The sequence below is a fragment of the Protopterus annectens genome, chromosome 4.part0 (assembly GCF_019279795.1).
Source record: "Protopterus annectens isolate FY-2018-M chromosome 4.part0, PAN1.0, whole genome shotgun sequence".
In the NCBI taxonomy this organism is placed as follows: Eukaryota; Metazoa; Chordata; order Ceratodontiformes; family Protopteridae; genus Protopterus; species Protopterus annectens.
The window spans coordinates 944,849,355-944,872,689 of NC_056733.1; the positions used below are offsets into that span (position 1 = coordinate 944,849,355).

At 41.4% G+C, this 23,335-nt stretch overlaps 1 protein-coding gene across 4 annotated transcripts in view; it reads right to left on the reverse strand.

Annotated features, from left to right (window-relative positions):
* MPHOSPH9 (M-phase phosphoprotein 9) overlaps window positions 1-23,335 on the reverse strand; it is a 2,191,511-nt gene that overhangs the window by 991,472 nt on the left and 1,176,704 nt on the right. The window lies entirely within an intron of this gene.

A 23,335-nucleotide genomic window follows, 5' to 3' on the forward strand; every position in this document is an offset into this window, starting at 1 on the left:
AAGAGGCCAGAGAAGACTGATCTAGTGAAGGCAGCTCTGGAGCATTGACACAGTACTGTTTACTGAAGGTGTGTACTGATGACGAGGTGTCAGCTTCCAATATAGCCCTGGTATCCACCCATTTGTAGAAGGCCCCAGAGGATACCGCTGCACTAGCAGAGTGAGCTTGAGGGCAAGGATTTGCCATGCAGAGAATAACAGAAAGCAATTGACTTACAGATCCAGCTTGAAATGGTTAGTTTAGATACTGGCTGGTGTAGTTCTGAATCCATGAATGAGACAAACAGTTGATATAGGGGCCAGTGTGTTTAGTATTTCGAGAAATTTGTTGAAGTATTTGACTGTGGCATCTAAAGGGAAGTATTTTAATGAGGACCAATTACAGTTATGGAGTAATTGTCTAAAGGTGTCTGTGGGGAAATTTTTGTATCAAGTATTTGTTTGCATGTTGTAGGTTTTGTGGTTGAGTTATGGTGCCTTAGAAAGAAGGTAGGTAGCCGGTCGCTTAGGCTGTCTGGTAGACAACCTGACTGATGGATTATTGAGGGTTTATTGGTGAGGGTCCACTCTAGAATAGAATGTATGTTGCTGTTTTTGTCAACTCCAGTGAGTGTATGTATCAGTTGGGTGAAACCTTGTAAGTTTATGCAATTGGAGGGGTTTTTAGAGGAGTAGGTTTGCCAGTCAGTATTAGAATAGTTTTTTGATTACATGTAGCTGAGGCCCATGAAAGTAGTTTTTTATAGTGGAGACGTTGTTATTTGGTGGGATGTAAACTGCTATTAGTATTACATCTTTGTTGTTATTATTTGGTGGGATGTAAACTGCTATTAGTATTACATCTTTGTTGTTATTTGGTGGGATGTAAACTGCTATTAGTATTACATCTTTGTTGTTGTTACTTGGTGGGATGTAAACTGCTATTAGTATTACATCTTTGTTGTTGTTATTTGGTGGGATGTAAACTGCTATTAGTATTACATCTTTGTTGTTGTTATTTGGTGGGATGTAAACTGCTATTAGTATTACATCTTTGTTGTTGTTATTTGGTGGGATGTAAACTGCTATTAGTATTACATCTTTGTTGTTGTTATTTGGTGGGATGTAAACTGCTATTAGTATTACATCTTTGTTGTTGTTATTTGGTGGGATGTAAACTGCTATTAGTATTACATCTTTGTTGTTGTTATTTGGTGGGATGTAAACTGCTATTAGTATTACATCTTTGTTGTTGTTATTTGGTGGGATGTAAACTGCTATTAGTATTACATCTTTGTTGTTATTATTTGGTGGGATGTAAACTGCTATTAGTATTACATCTTTGTTGTTATTTGGTGGGATGTAAACTGCTATTAGTATTACATCTTTGTTGTTATTTGGTGGGATGTAAACTGCTATTAGTATTACATCTTTGTTGTTGTTATTTGGTGGGATGTAAACTGCTATTAGTATTACATCTTTGTTGTTGTTATTTGGTGGGATGTAAACTGCTATTAGTATTACATCTTTGTTGTTACTTGGTGGGATGTAAACTGCTATTAGTATTACATCTTTGTTGTTGTTATTTGGTGGGATGTAAACTGCTATTAGTATTACATCTTTGTTGTTGTTACTTGGTGGGATGTAAACTGTTATTAGTATTACATCTTTGTTGTTGTTATTTGGTGGGATGTAAACTGCTATTAGTATTACATCTTTGTTGTTATTATTTGGTGGGATGTAAACTGCTATTAGTATTACATCTTTGTTGTTATTATTTGGTGGGATGTAAACTGCTATTAGTATTACATATTTGTTGTTGTTATTTGGTGGGATGTAAACTGCTATTAGTATTACATCTTTGTTGTTGTTATTTGGTGGGATGTAAACTGCTATTAGTATTACATCTTTGTTGTTACTTGGTGGGATGTAAACTGCTATTAGTATTACATCTTTGTTGTTGTTATTTGGTGGGATGTAAACTGCTATTAGTATTACATCTTTGTTGTTGTTACTTGGTGGGATGTAAACTGCTATTAGTATTACATCTTTGTTGTTGTTACTTGGTGGGATGTAAACTGCTATTAGTATTACATCTTTGTTGTTATTTGGTGGGATGTAAACTGCTATTAGTATTGCATCTTTGTTGTTATTATTTGGTGGGATGTAAACTGCTATTAGTATTACATCTTTGTTGTTGTTATTTGGTGGGATTTAAACTGCTATTAGTATTACATGTTTGTTGTTGTTGTTTGGTGGGATGTAAACTGCTATTAGTATTACATCTTTGTTGTTACTGATTTTTAGGCAAGAGGCTAGAAGTTCAGTATTATCTAGGTCTGGAACTTCTACTTGTAGTCTCTCAAAATTGAGATAGATCTTGTAAAGAATTGCTACACCTCCGCCTTGTTTTATCATCTTGTCTTGTTTAAGGGCATTATAGCGAGGGGTAGGATCTCATTGTTGTTTATGTGAGGTTTAAGCCAGGTTTTGGTTAAGACAGCACTATCAGGAGTGTACAGGAATAGTGTAGCATGGAATTCATGTATTTTGTTTAATAGACTTCTGAGGTTTACATTAATTAGAAGGATATCTGACTGTTTTTTTTTCTGGAAACAGTGGAGAGTAGAGGTGTACTTGAGTTACTGGTTGATTTGAGGTTACTATTTATGAGGGCTGTGTTTTGTGAGGTGGGAGTTGGGCCGAGGTTAGGGTATATGTCTCTGCATAACTGAATATTTATTTTTTTCCAAGATGTTGGGGGGGGGGGTAATGCTTGATGGGCATTCTTGAGGGTTGAAGTGAGGTAATTGCAGGACTAGGAGAATGGAGGTACATGTATGTGAATAGGTCAGTTTTGATAGAGTTATAGACATGGGGTGCTATGTAGAAGTTGGCATGGATAGCCTTATGAGGAACTGTGGCTGGGCAGGTGGGTGATTTTAAGTGGATAATGTCAAGATGGTTGGGTGTGGTGAGGAAGAGAACAAACAGTAATAGTGTGAGGAGTATGATGTGACAGAGTATCATGTTTGACTATTGGGTTTGGTGTAGGGGGAGTGGTGGTGAAAGACAAAAAGGGTGAGAGATGGATACAAGAGAGGCTATGTGAGAGGGCGTATGGGTATGGGAGGGTCTACTAACTGGTAATATGTAAAAGTGATGTGAGAGGGTATGGTTGGTAATTGGTGGGTGTAGTTTGGGTAGAATAAATGAAATTGATATGGGGTGGGTGGGAATGGTGTTAGGGTAAGGAAGTTGAGTAAGCCCGAGCGTAGCAAGAGCGAAAGCAGCGGGGCTGCACTGAGCACAGAACAGGTAGGTTGAGAAAAGAGAAAAAAATCTGTAAGAAAGTACTTAAAAACAAAAAGTCAGGAAACTATTAGTTTGCACTAATTTCTGTTGGTCAGAAGCTTTATTGGTCAGCAAAGTATTAGTTTGCACTAGTTTCTGTTGGTCAGAAACGTATTAGTTTGCACTACTTTCTGTTGGTCAGAGCTTACTGTCCTGGTAGGACACCAAGAATTAAAGTAGGTCTACGTTAGCAGAATCAGTCCCCAAGGATGGAGAGGAAACGGGCAGGGTACTAAGGAGGAGAAACATCTATTGGAAAGTAATGGGGGAAATAACCTTGGCAGCAGAGACAGAAGGGAGGGTTCTGGTGGCAAGTTAAGGCCCGGTTACTAATGAAAGTTAGGTGATTACACTTGCGTTTTACTACTAAGACTTTATTCTGTAGTTTGCTCTGACATACTTTTTGCTTCCTCAGGGTTGCATGGGGAGTCTTGAAGGACAAACAGCTGGTCAGTTTCCATACTAGGTTTGACATGGCACCGATGACTGCAGAGTAGAAAATAAGTGATGAAACCTTGGCCAATGGACAGCTGTTAAATGGCTGTTTAATACCCTGGAGTATAGAAACGGAGAGGGGACAGGTTGGATGGGATAAGAGAAGAGATTAGAGAGATGCTTACAGGAAAAGGCAGATGAAAAAAGGCGCACAGTAAAGCAGGAACATATAAATGGATGTGTTCATTGAGGCAGTGTTAAATAAATAGGAGACACAGGATCATGAGGAAGCTTAGAAAGTTAATACTACAGCTAAACATACTTTATGATTCTAATGCTAGCAGCAGTTATACACAATGGCTAAAATCAGTAGTGAAACTTCTGCAGTCTGATGCCGGAAAGGAATCGGAACCCTAACATCCACAGGCTTAGGTTTAGGGATAACAGGCTAAGATACAGAAGTGATCATGGGAGATGAGATCCACCTTGTGTGGCAGTTTGCAGTGTTTGCCCTTGGTTAGATTCACATATTAGTACTAGGCTAACTGCCCTTGTAGGCCATTTTAAGCCTAGTGAATTAACCTATGTGAGAATCAAACCCTGCACCTTGTGTCTGTAAGGCCAATTGGTAAGAGCAGCTGGTATGAACACACTTTTTGATGGAGTGTGATAATATGTGTAATATGTTTTTAGCTAGGGGGTATCCGACCATGTTTGTTAATTCTATTGAAACAGAGGTTTATTCATAAATGAAGGATAGGTCTGTTTGTCCCGATTTTAAAACATACATGTGATAATTATTAAAACAGAGGTTTATTCATAAATGAAGGATAGGTCTGTTTGTCCCTATTTTAAAACATACAAGTGATAATGATCAATGTCACATACAACCAATTTACACTAGGATCAACAATGGCACGGATATGACTAGTGCACATACAACCAATTTACACTAGGATCAACGATGGCACGGACATGACTAGTGCTGCAAATTCACATACAACCAATTTACACTAGGATCAACAATGGCACGGATATGACTAGTGCACATACAACCAATTTACACTAGGATCAACGATGGCACGGATATGACTAGTGCTGCAAATTCACATACAACCAATTTACACTAGGATCAACGATGGCACGGATATGACTAGTGCTGCAAATTCACATACAACCAATTTACACTAGGATCAACGATGGCACGGATATGACTAGTGCTGCAAAATCACATACAACCAATTTACACTAGGATCAACGATGGCACGGATATGACAAGTGCTGCAAATTCACATACAACCAATTTACACTAGGATCAACGATGGCACGGATATGACTAGTGCTGCAAATTCACATACAACCAATTTACACTAGGATCAACGATGGCACGGATATGACTAGTGCTGCAAAATCACATACAACCAATTTACACTAGGATCAATGATGGCACGGATATGACTAGTGCTGCAAAATCACATACAACCAATTTACACTAGGATCAATGATGGCACGGATATGACTAGTGCTGCAAATTCACATACAACCAATTTACACTAGGATCAATGATGGCATGGATATGACTAGTGCTGCAAATTCACATACAACCAATTTACACTAGGATCAACGATGGCATGGATATGACTAGTGGTAACAAAAGTTACACACTGCAGCCCTTGTCCAATGGCGTCAAGAGTAGAGAATCTAGGTCCAACAAGTATGGGGAACAAAGATGCTCCTTTATATGTACTTATACTGAGGACAACAATATAATACAAGATATCCTCAGGAAGAACTGGACGATGGTTATGCAGGATCAGGACCTTGTAGACATCTTAGGCAGTACACCACAAGTTACCTTTAGAAAAGAAAGAAATTTGAAGAACCTACTGGAACACACTAAGTATTTTGAAAAGCAGGGTCAAATGTCTCCTTGTGGAATGTGCTAACAATGTAAATTTATTTTAAAAACATCCAAGTTTAAAATCAGGGAAATAGACATCACCCTGAAAGGTAAATACAACTGTTACACTAAAGGTGTTGTATATGCTGCCATGTGCTGTCAATGCCAAGCATTTTACATTGGCAAAACCCAACGCAGGTTAGGCCAACGTATTTATGAACACATGTATGAGGTCAAGCAAAACAACGAGAAAAGTGCCTTATATAGGCACATTAAAAGTTGTCAACATAGTTTCAAATTTACTGTGTTGCAACAAATTTCTAGTCAATCTGGGGGGGGGGCCTTGGAAAATATGACTAGAAGAGAAAGAAACGTGGTGGCAACTCTTTCTAAATGCTGGCTCTCCCCCAGGGTTGAATGACACTATCTCAATCACTAGTAAACTAAAATTAAAAGTATTTAACAGGTGACTAGGTATTGTACAAACTTAACTCCCTTTTTTGTATAAATTTCTTTACTGTACTTAATAGTAATTTAAAGTAATTAGGCAAGTTTAGGTAAGACAAAAGCATTTGATTAGATTTTTAATGAATTTTTCTGTGTGTCAAGTATGAGCATTGCTTCTGTTTTATTTTTAAATTATACTTATTTGGTATAAAACAATCAATTTGTTCTACAACAACATTTTTACGGTTGTTTTTAATTTTGAAATAACAATATTCTTAATTTTTTATGGTTCAAAATTTTTGTTAGGAGACTGGTTGCTGCCTTTTAGTATTTCATTGTTCAATACCCAAGTACGTAATTATTCTATTTAATAATTATGTTAAATACCGGTTGATTCATTTATTAGGCTCAATTCTTATGTATATAAGTAAGGGGGTTACTTGTTTTAATTGTCTGATGAAGTTTGGTCACAGGTACCAAACGAAAGCGCTTACACTTTGTGGTAAATAAAGTTTGGTCATGCAGCTGGTGTTCCTGGCCTCGTCTGTTGGATTTGTGTTTTTTGGTTACTTTCATTCTTGGTTTTTGGTCGTCTTAAGGCAAACATCTTAACCATTATACCAATCTTGAACAATGAAAAAGAGGAGGGAACCAATGCTAATTGGCCAAAAGGGTCCACTAGTAAGAATTTTTATTTTCCCTTTTTGTATCTTTAGTAGATATCTTGGAATAAGAGATGGTGTGTGTGTGTGTAGGGGGGGGGGGGGTATCGAGAAACTGCCGTGTCCACTGAAAAGAGAAAACATCTGTCTTCCAAGCTAAGAGACAAGGATTTGATTCCTGGTGCAAAACAGGGGGAGTTGTTTGTTGCCCCCATGAGGCAAACAAATCTATGTGAGGTGTCCCCCAATGGTGAAGGATGTCCAGGAATATATGTCTTTACGGGGTTCACCAAGGCCCTGCTTAACAAGTCTGCCAACACACTATCCCATGATGAGATTTATGTGGTAAGTAGGGACATACTTTTCTGGGTGGCAATGTCCCAGGGCCTTAGTGCTATTTTGCACAGTTGGTACAATCTGCTGCCATCTTGCTTACTTATATACCACATGACCTTCAAGTTGTCTGTGAATACTCTAAGGTGACCTTGCTTCCAGATATGTCAGAAGACCTGAAGAATTTGGATGAGGGCACTTTTCTCTTTCAGTCTGATGTATTCCTTTTAGAGTTCAGGTTGCCATCTCTCCTGAACTCTGTGGGTGCCTATCCAGGGCCTTCAGACCTCATTTCAGGCATATGTGAACATCTCTTAAATTGGGGCTGCTGGGATGAAGGGGAGCCCTGGGTTGAGTTTCACCTATTCTACCCACCATGAGATCTCCTGAATGAGACAACGCATGTCAGGAATAGCTGTGTCTAGAGTGTGGGTTTGATGGGGCCATACTGTTTTCAGGTACCACTAAATTTTTCTCATGTGCAATCTGGCTAGAAGGAGCACTAGGACAGTTGGTGCCATAAATTGCAGAGCTCTTATGATTTCTCTGACCAAGCACTGGTTTATGGAAAAAAGCTGTGAAATTATGCTACAAGGTTCTGCACTTTTTCCTGTGGCATGTAGGCCTGCATCTTTCTGATGTCCAGTTTGCAGCTCAGAAACACTAGGCCCATAGTGGGTTGGAGACGGGACTTTTTGTAGTTGACAGTAAACCTCAATTGCAAGACTGTGGGTGAACTGAACAGGTTGCAGCAGGACCTGTGGTAAGGAAGCCTGGATTAGCAAATCGTACAAGTTGGGAAAAATCTGGACTCCCCTGAGTTCGGCAGAAGGCTATCACTGGTACTAGATACTTTGTGGAACCTCTTGGGGCTATGGAAAGCCCAAAAGGCAAAGAAGTAAACAGAAAGTGAGATGATTCAGTACAAAACCTAATCTCTTGTAGGAAGGACGAATAGGGAAATGAAGATAGATGTCCATTAAATCCAGAAAGACTAGGCATGTCTGTATAAGTATGAATGGCAGCAGCATGTCGTCTGTGGAAGTATGAAAGGCAGCAGCATGCACTCTGTGGGAGTATGAAAGGCAGCAGCACATAGTCTGTGGGAGTATGAAAGGCAGCAGCACATAGTCTGTGGGAGTATGAAAGGCAGCAGCACATAGTCTGTGGGAGTATGAAAGGCAGCAGCACATAGTCTGTAGGAGTATGAAAGGCAGAACCACAGTCTGTGGGAGTATGAAAGGCGGCAGCATGCACTCTGTGGGAGTATGAAAGGCAGCAGCACATAGTCTGTGGGAGTATGAAAGGCAGCAGCACATAGTCTGTGGGAGTATGAAAGGCAGAACCACAGTCTGTGGGAGTATTAAAGGCGGCAGCACATAGTCTGTGGGAGTATGAAAGGCGGCAGCACATAGTCTGTGGGAGTATGAAAGGCAGCACCACAGTCTGTGGGAGTACGAAAGGCAGCACCACAGTCTGTGGGAGTACGAAAGGCGGCAGCACATAGTCTGTGGGAGTATGAAAGGCAGCAGTATCCAGTCTGTGGGAGTATGAAACGCGGCAGCATGCAGTCTGTGGGAGTATGAAAGGCAGCAGCACAGTCTGTGGGAGTATGAAAGGCGGCAGCATGCAGTCTGGGGGAGTATGAAAGGCAGCAGCACATAGTCTGGGGGAGTATGAAAGGCGGCAGCATGTCGTCTGTGGGAGTATGAAAGGCAGCAGCATGCACTCTGTGGGAGTATGAAAGGCAGCAGCATATAGTCTGTGGGAGTATGAAAGGCAGCAGCACATAGTCTGTGGGAGTATGAAAGGCAGCAGCACATAGTCTGTGGGAGTATGAAAGGCGGCAGCATGCAGTCTGTGGGAGTATGAAAGGCAGCAGCACGCAGTCTGTGGGAGTATAAAAGGCAGCAGCATGCACTCTGTGGGAGTATAAAAGGCAGCAGCAAGCACTCTGTGGGAGTATGAAAGGCGGCAGCATGTCGTCTGTGGGAGTATGAAAGGCAGCAGCACGTAGTCTGTGGGAGTATGAAAGGCAGCAGCACGTAGTCTGTGGGAGTATGAAAGGCAGCAGCACATAGTCTGTGGGAGTATGAAAGGCGGCAGCATGCAGTCTGTGGGAGTATGAAAAGCAGCAGCACAGTCTGTGGGAGTATGAAAGGCAGCAGCACAGTCTGTGGGAGTATGAAAGGGGCAGCATGCAGTCTGCAGGAGTATGAAAGGCAGCAGCACATAGTCTGGGGGAGTAATGAAGGCGGCAGCATGTCGTCTGTGGGAGTATGAAAGGCAGCAGCACATAGTCTGTGGGAGTATGAAAGGCAGCAGCACATAGTCTGTGGGAGTATGAAAGGCAGCAGCACATAGTCTGTGGGAGTATGAAAGGCAGCAGCACATAGTCTGTGGGAGTATGAAAGGCAGCAGCACATAGTCTGTGGGTGTATGAAAGGCAGCAGCACATAGTCTGTGGGAGTATGAAAAGCGGCAGCATGCACTCTGTGGGAGTATGAAAGGCAGCAGCATGTCATCTGTGGGAGTATGAAAGGCAGCAGCACATAGTCTGTGGGAGTATGAAAGGCAGCAGCACATAGTCTGTGGGAGTATGAAAGGCAGCAGCACATAGTCTGTGGGAGTATGAAAGGCAGCAGCACATAGTCTGTGGGAGTATTAAAGGCAGCAGCACATAGTCTGTGGGAGTATGAAAGGCAACAGTACGCATATGGACAGCACTTGGAAGGTTAGCACTTTTTATGAAAATGTTTAGCAGAGAACCTGCATGGGTCTCAATTGCCTTGCTTTTCTTGGAACTAGGAAGTGTCTGGAGTAAAAATCCCTTCCTATGAATTCCATGGGGACTGGCAATATAGTGGATGCCTTCTTTGCTTCTGAATATGTCTGGAGTCCCTTCTAAAAAAAGGATTCGGATTGGCTGGGTAATTCTAGGCATAGACGTTAGCAGAAATGGTCTGCTATCTTTCATTGTTTTGCCTTGCTCTTGTATAGCTTTAAATAAGTTGACTGATTATAGACCAAACAAAACATTCTTATCTAAACAAGACTAAATGAGGTTGGCTTTGAAGTGGTATGGCATGGGTTGTTTGAGCACCATGTATACCTGTGAATGACTGAGCTAATAACAGCTGCTCTGAAATTGATGTCCAGTGCATCATAAATAAAAGTTACACACTCTCCATAACTGTGCTTCTGTGTTGTCCATTTTCATTCTTCAACAAATGGGTCTTGGATTTGTATAGGGAAAAAAAGATAAGGGGCTCAAACAGAACAGTGATTCCAATATCTCTATCAAGTCACTCCCAGAGAAAAAGGTTAGGGGGGAAGTTGAGGAAGAATAAAAATGGACAACACAAATGCATAGTTATGGCGAGTACATAACTTTAATATCCAATGTCATTTTCATTCATTCCTCAATGAATGGGACAGAGTCCTCAGGTATGACAACCTCAGGTCACACTCATGGAAGGATGTTCCAGAGAACCGGAGAACCAAAGGCATCCATACCTCTGGAAATGAGGTCCAATGTGTAATGAGCAATAAAGGTATATGCACTGGACCAAGTGGCTGCAGCAAAAATGTCATCAATATAATCTCTGGTCCAGAAAGCAGATGATGTAGCCATAGATCTAGAAGAGTGAGGTTTTTGAGGTCTTGGTAAAGACAGACCTCACTGGCTATTAAACAAAATGCAATATGTTAGCCACTTTGCTAAGGTAACTTTGAAAACTGGTTTTCCCAATCTACTGGGGGCAAAGGAGAGTAACAATTGATCATTTTCTTCTAAAAAACTTTGTCTTGTGAAGATAAAAACAAAGCTGTCTATGCATATCTAAGAAATTAAGCACAAGTTTGCCTTCATTACAAATATTTGGGAAGAACACAGGTAAAATGAGGACTTGACTAATGTTCACCAACAAGACTACTTTGAGTAGAAAGAATGGATCAGTACAGAGATCAAGTAGATTTTGAGGAGAGCACTTGGAATTTAGAAACTCGCCCCACTGAAGTGATGACCACTATAAAAATTGTCTTCCAAGGAAGAAATTTCAGATCAGACTTGGCCAAAGGCTCGAAAGGGGACCGAGTCAAACTTTGCAGTAACACTAAGATTCCAGGGTGGAGTTCGGTCCTTAACTGGAGGTCTAAGCAAAGAAGTACCTTTAAGGAAAGTTTTGCACAGTTTGGAAAAAGCTAGAGGAGAATAATTATCTCCAGTGTGATAACTGAAAATGGCTGCTAATGGAACTTTGATGTTGGAAAAACTAGCTCCATCCTGAAAAACTGAAGTAAGAAAATCTAAGACAGCAGGAATAGTTGCAGTAAAATGGTTAAAATCTCTCTGATGGGTCCCAATAAGAAAACCTTTTCCATTTGCTCTTGCAAATTTTTCTAGTGGAGGCTTTTTGGGATGATAGCAGTATCTGACAAACTGGAGAAGAAAGCCTGGGCTGTCTAACCATTATAGGAACTGGAGAAAGCATGCAGTCACCTTGAAGCCTGGAATGTCCGATGTGCCATCCCTGTGGGATGAGAGATCCGATGTGCCATCCCTGTGGGATGAGAGATCAGATCTGGACTAGGGTCTAGGGTCCAAGGTGGACACAGAAGAGGAGGCCAAAGGAAGGGGAACTACACTTGACAAGGGTGAGGCATTGAGGGCAGCCTTGCTCTTCAAATGCTTTCTGAAGAAATTGGGGATTGGAGTCAAGAGGGGATAAGACTAATGGAGATTGGAGTGCCAAACGTGGGGATTAGAGGCAAGAGGGGATAAGACTAATGGAGACTGGAGGGCCAGATGTCCGGATTTAGAGGCAAACATGGACTAGAGCATCTTTCGGTGACTCCCTCTGGGGGGGGGGGGATCAGGACAAAGAAACCGTTGCACTTGTTGTTGAGGGAAGAGGCAAAAAGATCACAGCAAGATTGATCCCATCGATGGAAGATCCTCTCTGCTACTGCTCGACTGAGAGACCACTCATGAGGCATTAGAAAAGACCTGCTGAGTTTGTCCGCTAGCACACTGGATTGCCCCAGGATGTGCACTGCCATAAGAAAGCGGTTGAAGGACATCGTTCACTGCCACAGTCTCACTGCTTCTCAACAAAGGGGGTAGGATTGGGTTCCCTTCTGTTCTTTAATGTACCAAACCACCGACATGTCCGTTTGGATAGCAACTGTCCACAGAGGAAGAGAGTCCTGAAAGACCTGCAATGCTAGGAGGACCGCCCTCATCTCCAGTACATGGATATGCAGATTGGTCTCTTCTGGGACCACATGCCTTGATCCATCTATCCCAAGAAATGCCCTACTCCTACCCCAACTGGGAGGTGTCCATGGTCACCGTTGCTACTGGGGGTGGAAACATGAAGGGAAGTCCCTGACAAACTTCATTGAACTGTACTCACTAAGGTATGAAAACCTTGCAAACCTGAGAAATTTTTATTGGATAGGATACAGACCGTAGAACAATCCACCACTGAAAATGTTAGGGTCTATTGAAGAGTACACATATGGAAATGAACCATCGGGACCAAGGTAATAGTAGCTGCCACTGATCATATGGTCTAAAGAACCAGATTTGCTGGGGGAGAGGGGTGTGAAATAATCTGTCTCACCTGCAATCTTATGGATTATACTTTCATTGAAAAAAGGCCAATAGACTGGTGGTGTCCAGGCAGGCTCTAACAAACTCCAAGACTTGAATGGGTTGTAGATAGGAGTTGGCATAACCGATTGTGATTTTTAAAGACTAACATAATTGGAGTAAGTAGTTCCTGGCCTTTTTGAGAAGGTGTCTGGTTGAGACTGTGAGGAGCCAGTCATCTAGATAAGGCAACACTCTGAATCTGAGCAGTTTGAGATGAGCTGCTACTACTGCCAAGTATTTGAATACCCTGGGAGCTGTGGTTAGGCCAAAGGCAGAGCTCTGAATTGGTAATGATTGGCCCACAGCCAAAAGTATAGGTATCTCTGGAAGCATTTGTTCATTTTCATTTGATAGTACGTGTCCTGGTGATCAACAAGATTATACGCAGTCATCCTTCTGTAGAAAAGGCAGGATGGGCTGAACCATGACCATCCAGAAATTGGAGTTCTTTACAAACTGATTTACATTGCTGAGATCCAGAATGGGTCTCAGGTCCCCTGTTTTCTTTAGCACAAAAAAGAACCTTGAGTAAGTTCTGAATCCTCTCTGGGGTGGTGGGACCTCTTGGATGATTCTTGTCTACCAGCTTTTGAATTTCTAAGGATAACTCCTGCTTACTGAATAGGACATCGGGGAGTCTTTTCCATTTGGACGGAGGGGTTTGCAAAAAGGGAATGAAATAGTCTCTGGATGGATCTAGGACTATTGAATGAAAGCTCAATAGTCCGAATCCACAATCACCGAACACACTTCAACGAAAGCACATTCACCGAAAAAGCGCTTCCGTGAAAGTGTGTTTAAACAAAAAAGAATAAAACATTACTTTTACGTTTTTGCAGGGGGGGTGCAAACCCCCCTGCACCCCCCCTACTTAAATATTCTCACTCTGGGGTCGCACTACAGTGGGGGAAAGGGAATTTTCCCTTATCCCCACTGTAGTGAGATTTCCGCAACAGGCATAGTTACGCAAAAGTGCCTTTCGGTGAAAAGCACTTTAGCGCAAGTATGCCCGGCCGAATCCGTTTCGGTTATATTGCCATTCGGTGATCTGTACGGATCCCCTCTGGATATAATCTTTTGCAACTAATGGCCAGGCTTCTGGGTGCAGAGACAAGAGCCCTCCAGACAAGAACAGTCAGGCAACCTTTCAGAAGTGCCGAAAGGGGTTATCCGAAAAGGTATCTCAAAACTCCTGGTTTTGCAGGGCTCCTCTGCTGCTAGGGCAGCATCTTCAATGGGAACTTCCTACCACACACACACACACCTCTGGGGGAAGTTTCCCTTCATAAGTCCTGAAGAGGACCTTGTGACATTTAGAATCACATCTTTTTACCTACATTCTGATTCCTGGAAAATGACCTCTCTGGGGTAGAGAAATGTATTCCCACAGCAAACAAGGTCTTCCCTTCCTGCTCACTATGGGACATGTTTTTCACTGTAGAGTCAAACAAGGAAGAACCATCAAAGGGAGCTTTGATGAAAAAAGACTTGAAGGGCTCTACAAAGTTGCACAGGTGCATCCAGGCATGTCTTCTAATGGCTATGCCTGAACTCAGTGCCCATCAGGTGCATCCAGGCATGTCTTCTAACGGCTCTGCCTGAACTCGGTGCCTATCAGGTGCATCCAGGCATGTCTTCTAATGGCTCTGCCTGAACTCTGTGCCCATCAGGTGCATCCAGGCATGTCTTCTAATGGCTATGCCTGAACTCGGTGCCTATCAGGTGCATCCAGGCATATCTCCTAACAGCTCTGCCTGAACTCGGTGCCCATCAGGTGCATCCAGGCATGTCTTCTAACGGCTCTGCCTGAACTTGGTGCCCCATCAGGTGCATCCAGGCATGTCTTCTAATGGCTCTGCCTGAACTCGGTGCCCATCAGGTGCATCCAGGCATGTCTTCTAATGGCTATGCCTGAACTCGGTGCCCATGAGGAACCATCAGCTGCATGGCAGATTAACCTCATGGACACATTCGAAATAGCTTGAAGGGTGGCCAGCTGCGAAGAAAACTGTTAATGTTCCTCCACCTCCATGGACACAGGAATAGACTTAGAGAGCTCTTTAATCAAGTCTTTCTGCAATATGATAAAATGTGCCAAGTAATTAAGTGACCTGGACACCCACTCAGAATGTTTCATCATGTTTAAAACTATCTCCTCAAATGAAGCTTCAACAACAACTGAGTCAGGGGAGATGCAGTCTTCATCATGAGATGGAATTTGGGAGGAGTATGCCAGAAAATGGTCAAAGTCTGAGGCATCTTCATCTTCAGAGAAAGATGAATCCACAATAATTTCTTGAAACATAGGAGGAAGAGGTTGGATAGAAAAAAAAGGCAGTTTCACAGCCATAATGGCATTGAGCAGGCCTTGAGAAAGTCCATCCATTCCATCTCCCTAGCTGGGGGAGGAGAAGAGACGAGCATAGTGTTTTGACATTTTTTCTTTGGTGTGACATCCGCCTGAACCAAGTTGGGCAGTTCAGACCCGTGGCACATCTTGATTAACTTGCCAGGAAATGTCTTCCTAACTAGAATCTGTAAGATGTCTTCTGGACTCTGAAATGATGATCTGTGGTTCTCCCTTCTCTGTCAGAGTAGTTTCCTCAGTTGTAAGGCCCTCCAATGCCATACCAGCTTCCAGCATGGTCACAGGAGAGGGCATCAGAGGTGGACTCAGATGTACCGCAGGTTCTGGAACCTCAGCAAGTGCATCAGAACAAGAAAGGGTAGACTGAGTATCCGTCTAGGCCTTCTGAGCTTCTTCTTTTGGAATGGAGGTACATCTGAGGAAGCAGGATCCACCACCTAGAAGTGGGCTAAACACTTCAGACGAGTCTCCAAGAAAAGGACAGATGAGATCACAATGTCTTTGAAACAAAGGATTTGCAAATGGAACACGCCTTGTAATCTTTCTGCAGTTTGAATAACCTGCTTATTAGTATTACTTTCTTTGTCGTTTCGGCTTTTCCCGGTAAGGGGTCCCACAGCGGAACTCCAGTTCGCTAATGATTGGCAGTAGATTTTTTTTTTTTATGGTGCCGAGTTGCCAGTCCAACGCCCAATCTTCAGTGAAGGCATGCCCATTCACGCATGTCTTTCGGAGGTGCTTATTAGTATTACTATTGACCACTAAAGAGGTAGAACTGTGAAAAGCAGAGTTGGAGGTTTTGATGCTGCCTTAGGAAACTGTTTCTTCTCTTGACAACATGGAGTACATCTGCAAAAAGTCACAACACCATGGAGGTATGCTCTATTTAGAACTACTTAGGAACTGTATCCTCGCAGAAAAATATTTAAGGAATCACGTCTGACTGTCTAAATGGTACATCTGCTATGATTTAGCTGTATGGACTACAAACTCAACCAGCACAGATTATTCCTGAATTAAGGTGTGTTGAGATTTTAATATCTATTTCACTAAAGGAAGTTTTTTTTTTTTTGTTTCAAGTTTTGTTTGCTACGCTGAAGTATGCATTCTCAATTTATTTTCCTTTCTTTTCAAAGCTGAACTGCAAGTGCCTGTCTTTGTTTTGCTTTTCTTGACTCTCTATGACTAAATATATGGTTTAACTACAAGAATCAGTATTTTGTACACTATTCCTGAGGGCTGTAAGCATCACCGTTTTTAGAAGCCCATGTAAAAAGTTAGGCAAACATAGAAAACTACACACCGGCAGTAACTGGCAAGCATCTAGCATATATTCTACACTTCTGTTGGTCAAACAAGTGCCAGTGAATGATGGATGACAGCATGGACACAACCCCCTCAACCATATGAGGATCTGAAAGAAAGACCAGTAACTGTCCAATGTCCAGCTTTACAATAGGTGGGTTTGTGACCAACAATAAAAGAGATGAACCAAAGGTTGTAAAGCACTGAACACATACAAAAACAACCGCATAGAAAATAAAAATGGTTCTTTTATTCACAATAAAACTCAGCAAGCTTTTCATAATTTAAAAACGGATGACAGTATTCTAATCATGAAAGCCGATAAAGGTAATTCATTGGTAGTTTTGGATAAAATTTTACTGATAAAATGTCTGAAATGTTAAAAGACATTAATTTTTGTAAAAAGGTGAATTTTTCTTATATTGAATTTTGTTATAGTTTTATTGATTCTTTAGTTTATGAATGGCTGTGTGAGAGAGGAATCAGTAGTAAAACTGCAAATGTATTATCTAAGATCAATGCAAAAATAAGTTGTTTGGTTTGCCTTAAATCCACAAGTCTTATCCACCTTTAGGCTAACAGTAGCCAGTGAATGAAGTAAAACTGAGGTTATGGCTGTTTTTGTGGATAAATACCTGCAAAACGTGGCTCTGAAAAGTGAGCCATTTATTAGGGATACCTTTGCCTTTGTAGAAGCTATCAAGAAATTAGACATTTTAGAAATTGATTACCTTGTTACGATTGATTTCCAATCTTTATATCAGGGCATCCCAGTAGATATAGGGATGGAATATGTGAGAACAGAACAGTTGAACTCAAACTTCTAGTCCACTGATGAAGTACGTTTAATTATGGAAATGCTTGATATTCTTCTTCTTTCGGCTTTTTCCCTGTTAGGGGTCGCCACAGCGGATCACCTGTCCGCTCATGATTGGCAGTGGAGTTTTACAGTGTCGAGTTGCCAGCCCAGCGCCCAACCTTCAACATAAGGCACACACATGCACACACTCACACCTAGGGCCAATTTAGTGTCCAATCCACCTACAGCATGTCTTTGGGATGTGGGAGGAAACCGGAGCACCCAGAGGAAACCCACGCGACCACAGGGAGGACATGCAGACTCCACACAGAAAGCATCCCAGCCGAGAATCAAACCGGAGAACCTCTTGCTGTGAGGTGGCAACACTAACCGCTGCACCACCATGGCCGCCCGGAAATGCTTGATATTCTAAGTTTTTTTAATTCAATTGGGTGTTTTTCCAACAAACAAATGGCGTGGCTATGGGGGTAGCTATGGCCTCCAACTATGCCAATCTCTTCATGACTGGTTGGGAAAAGAAATTTATTAAGAAAAGTAAGTTTTCTGAATACAGCGTACTTTAGGCATTTTATTGATGACCTGTTTTGGTATGGATGGGTGAGAGACTGAGTTTTTGTTCGTTTTTTCCCTATGTTAATTCTGTTAGTGATTTTTTAAAGTTCACTTTTAAGTTTGATTCTGATAGGTTACAGTTTTTAGATGTTGAAGTTTTTAAAGACTTCTGTAAGCTGAACACAAAGATATTTAAGAAAGAAGTACAAAGTAATGCTCATTTCGAATTGAATAGTATACATCCAACTTTTAATAACCATAATATTGTAAAAGGGCAGTTATTAAGGGTGAGTAATTTAACTGATAATGATGACATGTTTTTAAAGAAGCCGAATTAAGTCGTACGTTTACCACCAGAGGGTACCCCTGTAATTTAGTGAAAAGAAAGTTCAATGAGGTGTATGGTGAAAGAAAGAGGAATATTGTTTTTAAATAAGGTAAAAAATAAGAGATACAGATAATTACAATATGGGGATATTGTTGCAATATTTGGTTGATACAAAACAACTTAAAGAAGTTATAAGAAGCAATTGGAGAATATTAAACAGGTCATCTGAAATTAAAGATGTGCTGGGAGATGCCCCTGTTTTTGTTTGCAAAAGGGGTAGACATTTTAAAAATATTTTTCAGTCTAGATTAAACTTTAAGGGTATTGTTTCTAAATCTAATAAAAGGGGAACTTTCAAGTGTTATAAGTGTAAAGCTTGTACATATATTAATACTGGTGTGGAGTTTTTAAGCATTAATATGGTTAATATTGTTGTGAAAGGTTTTTTACATGTCAATCTAAATTTGTGGTGTATTTATCAGAATGCTCCCTATGTCCTGCATATTATGTTGGGCGGACTAAAGGGGAACTGTCCTTCAGAAATTTAGAGCATATTTATGCTACAGAGAAAAAAGATTTAAATAATGCTTGGGGTAATGTCAAGGAGTTCCTAAGTGTTTGGTTTTACAAGTATTAGACTTTCATAATACGTTTGATGCTGAGGATGACTTGGATTGGTATGAATATTGCTGGCAGTTAAGGTTTGGATGTTAGCCAGCCTCCAGGTCTCAATAGTAAAGAAAATCTTCAAGTGTACCTTAAGAGATGGAAATTAAGGCATTACAATTGATTGATCAATTGTTTTAATTATGTGTTAAGCATGCACTTAAAAGTGTCTTGCTTTAGTTTTAACTCAGTCTGAAGAGGTCCCATGGATGAAAGCGCTTACTGAGTTTTATTGTGAACAAAGTAATCATTTATATTTTGTACATGGTTGTTTTTGTATGAATAAAGGAGATGAAGTTGGACCAGAATATGGCCAAAGTCTGCTTGGTGACTGACAATAGGAGGTACTGCCAGCTATGCCAGGAGAAGTAGGGCAGTGGATGTTGTAACATATGCCAGCAGAGCTAGCTGGAGTTTTGTAAAGATTTATGTGTCATTTGTACAGATGCTTGTGTTGAAAACGTACTTGTAAACTTGATTGTGTTAAAAATATACCAACCGTGCATCCTGCTGGACAGAAAAGAAATATACATGTATGTCAGACTGTACTATTGCAACTAATTAAATGTATATATAATAAAACAGCAGAAGACCACTACTAAAACACCACAATCAAGAAAAATGGTCAGGGCGAAAACAAGGATGGCTGTTAACTTATTTATTCAAATGACACACACTGACTCAAATGCAGGGCTTTTTCACTTGAAAAAGCCCTGCATTTGAGTCAGGGTGAAAGCATTTATGTCATTTGAATAAATAAGTTAACAGCCATTCTTGTTTTCACCTGGACTGTTTTTCTTAAATATATATTAAGAGATGTATACATTATATATATATATATATATATATATATATATATATATATATATATATATATATCTAGTAACAGAGGATACTGGAAGAGAAGAGGTTAAGCTCAGCCCCAGCTAACTTTTAGAAAAATATCCTAAAATTAAACTACCTGGTTTAGGCCATAAAGATTGTATCTTACAGTTCTGACTGCAGCCAGAGACAAAATATCTGTGAAAACAAGGACTAAGAATCCTGTTGTATTGTCCTTAACAGTGAACTAACTGATACCCTGGAAGGGTGGAAGTGCTGAAATGGTTTTATGGCTTCCAGATGCTATAACACACCTTAGCAAAGTTCTATCTGTATGTATGGTAACACACGTGTGAGATTCTGGCTCAGTTTCTAGTATGGGGGGGGGGGGGTAGTATGGAAACTAGAAGTCAGATGACCAGATGAATGTGATGTCATTCTGAAATTCAGCACTGAAATAATGTTTTCATACTAGATGAGACAAAGTCTCAAAGCAGTCTGTTTTTGAAATCTGACATAGAAGGATAGTACAGTTGTGTACCTACCATAAATGTAGATGTTCGAGTGTATTCACTGTTGCAGTCATTACTCTTGGGTTATCCTGCTGGCAGGCTACCCGCATTCGGCCAGAATTCCAAAGTCTAGGTCCAGCGTCAGTTGCTGTCGCCTCTTCCCTGACGTCAGTGCGCCAGGGGTATAAAAGATGCAGCAGACGCCATTTTCTTCAGTTTGTCTTGCCCCAAGATGTCAGGTGCCCCCAAATTGGTAGGCTAAAAATATTATGCCAATAATTTTGCATGCAGTAAAATAAACATTTCCTTCATCTACAAGCAAATACACCACATAGGTTGTATAAGATAGAGAAGTATAGGTAAGTTCCAGCAAAGAAAAGGGGGATGGAGGGTGGGTAACCTGGACTGCAACAGTGAATACACTCGAACATCTACATTTATGGTAGGTACACAACTGTACTATATTCATCGTGTTTCACTGTTGCAGTCATTACTCTTGGGTTGAAACCCAAAGCTAAGGCTGGGTGGCTGGGCCTAAATAGGATTAGGAGAGGCTATAAGGCCTTGCAGAACTGCAGTGGCGAATCCTGCTCTGGATTTAGAGTAGAGAGGTAAATGGTAGTGTTTTGTAAAATTGTGCACTGAACTCCAAGTCTCTAAAATGTCTTTGGTTGGTACTCCTCTGAGAAAGGCTGCTGCCCTGGTAGAATGAGGCCCAATGCCCTTGGGGACTGATTTGCCATGTTTTGAGTAGCAGAAACGAATGTGGTGGCCTATCCATTTTGAAATAGTCTGTTTTGAGATAGGCTTTCCTTGAGATCCTGCAGCATATGCCACTAAAAGTTGCTCAGTTTTTCTGAAAGCTTTAGTTCTGTCCAAGTAGAAGCGTAGTTGTCTGTGTATGTCCAAGGAATGCAGAAGTCTCTCCCCCTTATTCTGTGGGTTTGGATAAAAGGTAGGCAAATGAATGGTTTGGTTAAGGGCCACACTGGACACTACCTTAGGCATAAATGTTGGGTTCGTCCTTAGAGAAACCCTGTCTGGATGGAAAATGATGAAAGGTTCCACAGCCATGAGTGCCTGTAACTCTGAAACTCGTCTTGTAGAGGTTATTGCTAGGAGCCGAGCTGTTTTCCAAGATAAAAACTTTATACCAGCTGTACTGGCTGGCTCAAAAGGCGGCAGTGTGAGTTTTTCCAAGACATAATTGAGGTCCCATGCAGGTATTGGGGCTCTCCTTGGAGATCTTATGTTTTTGGCCCCTCTGAGGTACTGCCTTAGCAATGGATGGGAAAAAATAGGAGGTTCCGTATTGTAATGAGATGAAATGGCAGAGGCATGAATTTTAATTTATGAAAAGGATAGGCCTTTGTCCAGTATCTCAGTTAGGTATTGTAAAATCTGAGGAATATTTGGTACATATGTGTCAATTCCTTGTGCCTGGTTCCAAGCAGAGAATCTTTTCCATTTTTCTGCATAAGATTTTCTGGTACTGGGCCTCCTGGCCTCCAAAATAACATCCATCACTGCTTTAGAGAGAGATGTGCTTTGAATGGTTACATTATCCGCCATGCTGCCAGATTTAGGGTCCTGAGTTGGCTGTGCAGAATCTGATTGTTTCGCTGGGTCAGTAAGTGAGGAATTAGAGGCAATGTCCAGGCTGGGCCTTGAGACAAGCTTTTTAGGATTGGGTACCAGTGCTGGCATGGCCATTCTTGGGCAAGCAGAATCATTCTTGGCTTCTCTTGTCTGACTTTTAGGAGTACCCTGGGGAGGAGAGGCAGAGGAGGAAAGGCATATACTGTTAGACTTTTCCATCTGAATGGCAGAGCATCCACTTTCCATGCTTGCTTGTGATAAGTCCTTGAGCAGAATTTCTGTAGTTGGCAGTTGTGAGGAGAGGCAAATAGATCTATGTCTGGGCATCCCCATTCCTTTATCATGCTGAAGACTTGTGGATCCAGTTTCCACTCGTGGGGATCCGTAAGGTTTCTGCTTAGTTCGTCTGCCAGAGTATTGTTCTTTCCTGGCACGAATTGTGCTTGCAGGTGTACTTGATAAGTCAATGCTGTGTTCCACAAAGTCATGGCTTGTGTGCCTCCCTGCTTGTTTATGTACCACTTGACTGTAGTATTGTCCGTCCTTATCAGTAGTTGTCCTGGATGGAGTAGATCCTTGAAAGCTGTCAGGGCATTCTGAACAGCTAGCATCTCTTTTTAATTGATATGTAGATGCATTTGGCTTGTGGACCATGTGCCCTGAATACATTTTCTTGCCATGTGTGCTCCCTAGGCATAATCTGCTGCATCTGTTGTTATTGACTGCCTGGCTGTGGGTAGAGCGAATGGCTGTCCCTTGTTGAGGTGACAGTCATGAGCCCACCATCGAAACTCCTATTGCAGGCAAGGAATGAGGGTAATTAATGCTTCCAGGCTTTGACAATGTTGAGTCCAGACACTTTTTAGGTACCATTGAAGTTTCCTCATATGCAGTCTGGCATATGGAATTAGCAGAATGCAGGATGCCAAAAAGCCCAAAGCCTGCAGAATTTTTCTTGCAGATAACTGGGTCTTTGTTGCCAACATGTTGAAGTAAGAAGTTAGTTGCCTTTGTTTGTCTGGCGTGAGATAAGCCATCTGGGCAGTTGTATTTAAGCTTGCACCCAGGAATATTATCTCTTGAGGGGGTACTAGTTTTGATTTCTTTTTGTTTACTGTGTACCCTAGGCAAATTAATAATCTTTTTACGAACGCCAGATGCTTTAGTAGAGTGTCCTTGTTCTCTGCTTGTATAAGGCAGTCGTCCAAGTAAGGATAAATTTGAATTCCTCTTTGTCTGCAAAATGCAATTACTGGTGCCAGGCATTTTGTGAAGACCCTGGGTGCAGTAGATAAGCCAAAGGGCAGTGCAGAGAATTGGTAGTGCATTGAGCCAGCTATGAAACTGAGGTATCTCCTGCAAGATTGTCTGACTGGTATATGCAGGTATGCCTCTTTTAGGTCCAAAGTTACAAGCCAAGCCTTCTTGCCGAGCATGGGCAGAAGCTGCTGCAGAGTTAACATTTTGAATTTTGGAACGTCCAGAAATGTGTTTAGAAAAGACAGGTCCAGTATTGGTCTCGAGACTTTGTCCTTTCTGGGGACCAAGAAAAGTCTTGAGTAAAATCCTTGTCCCTGCTCTTGCTGTGGTACTT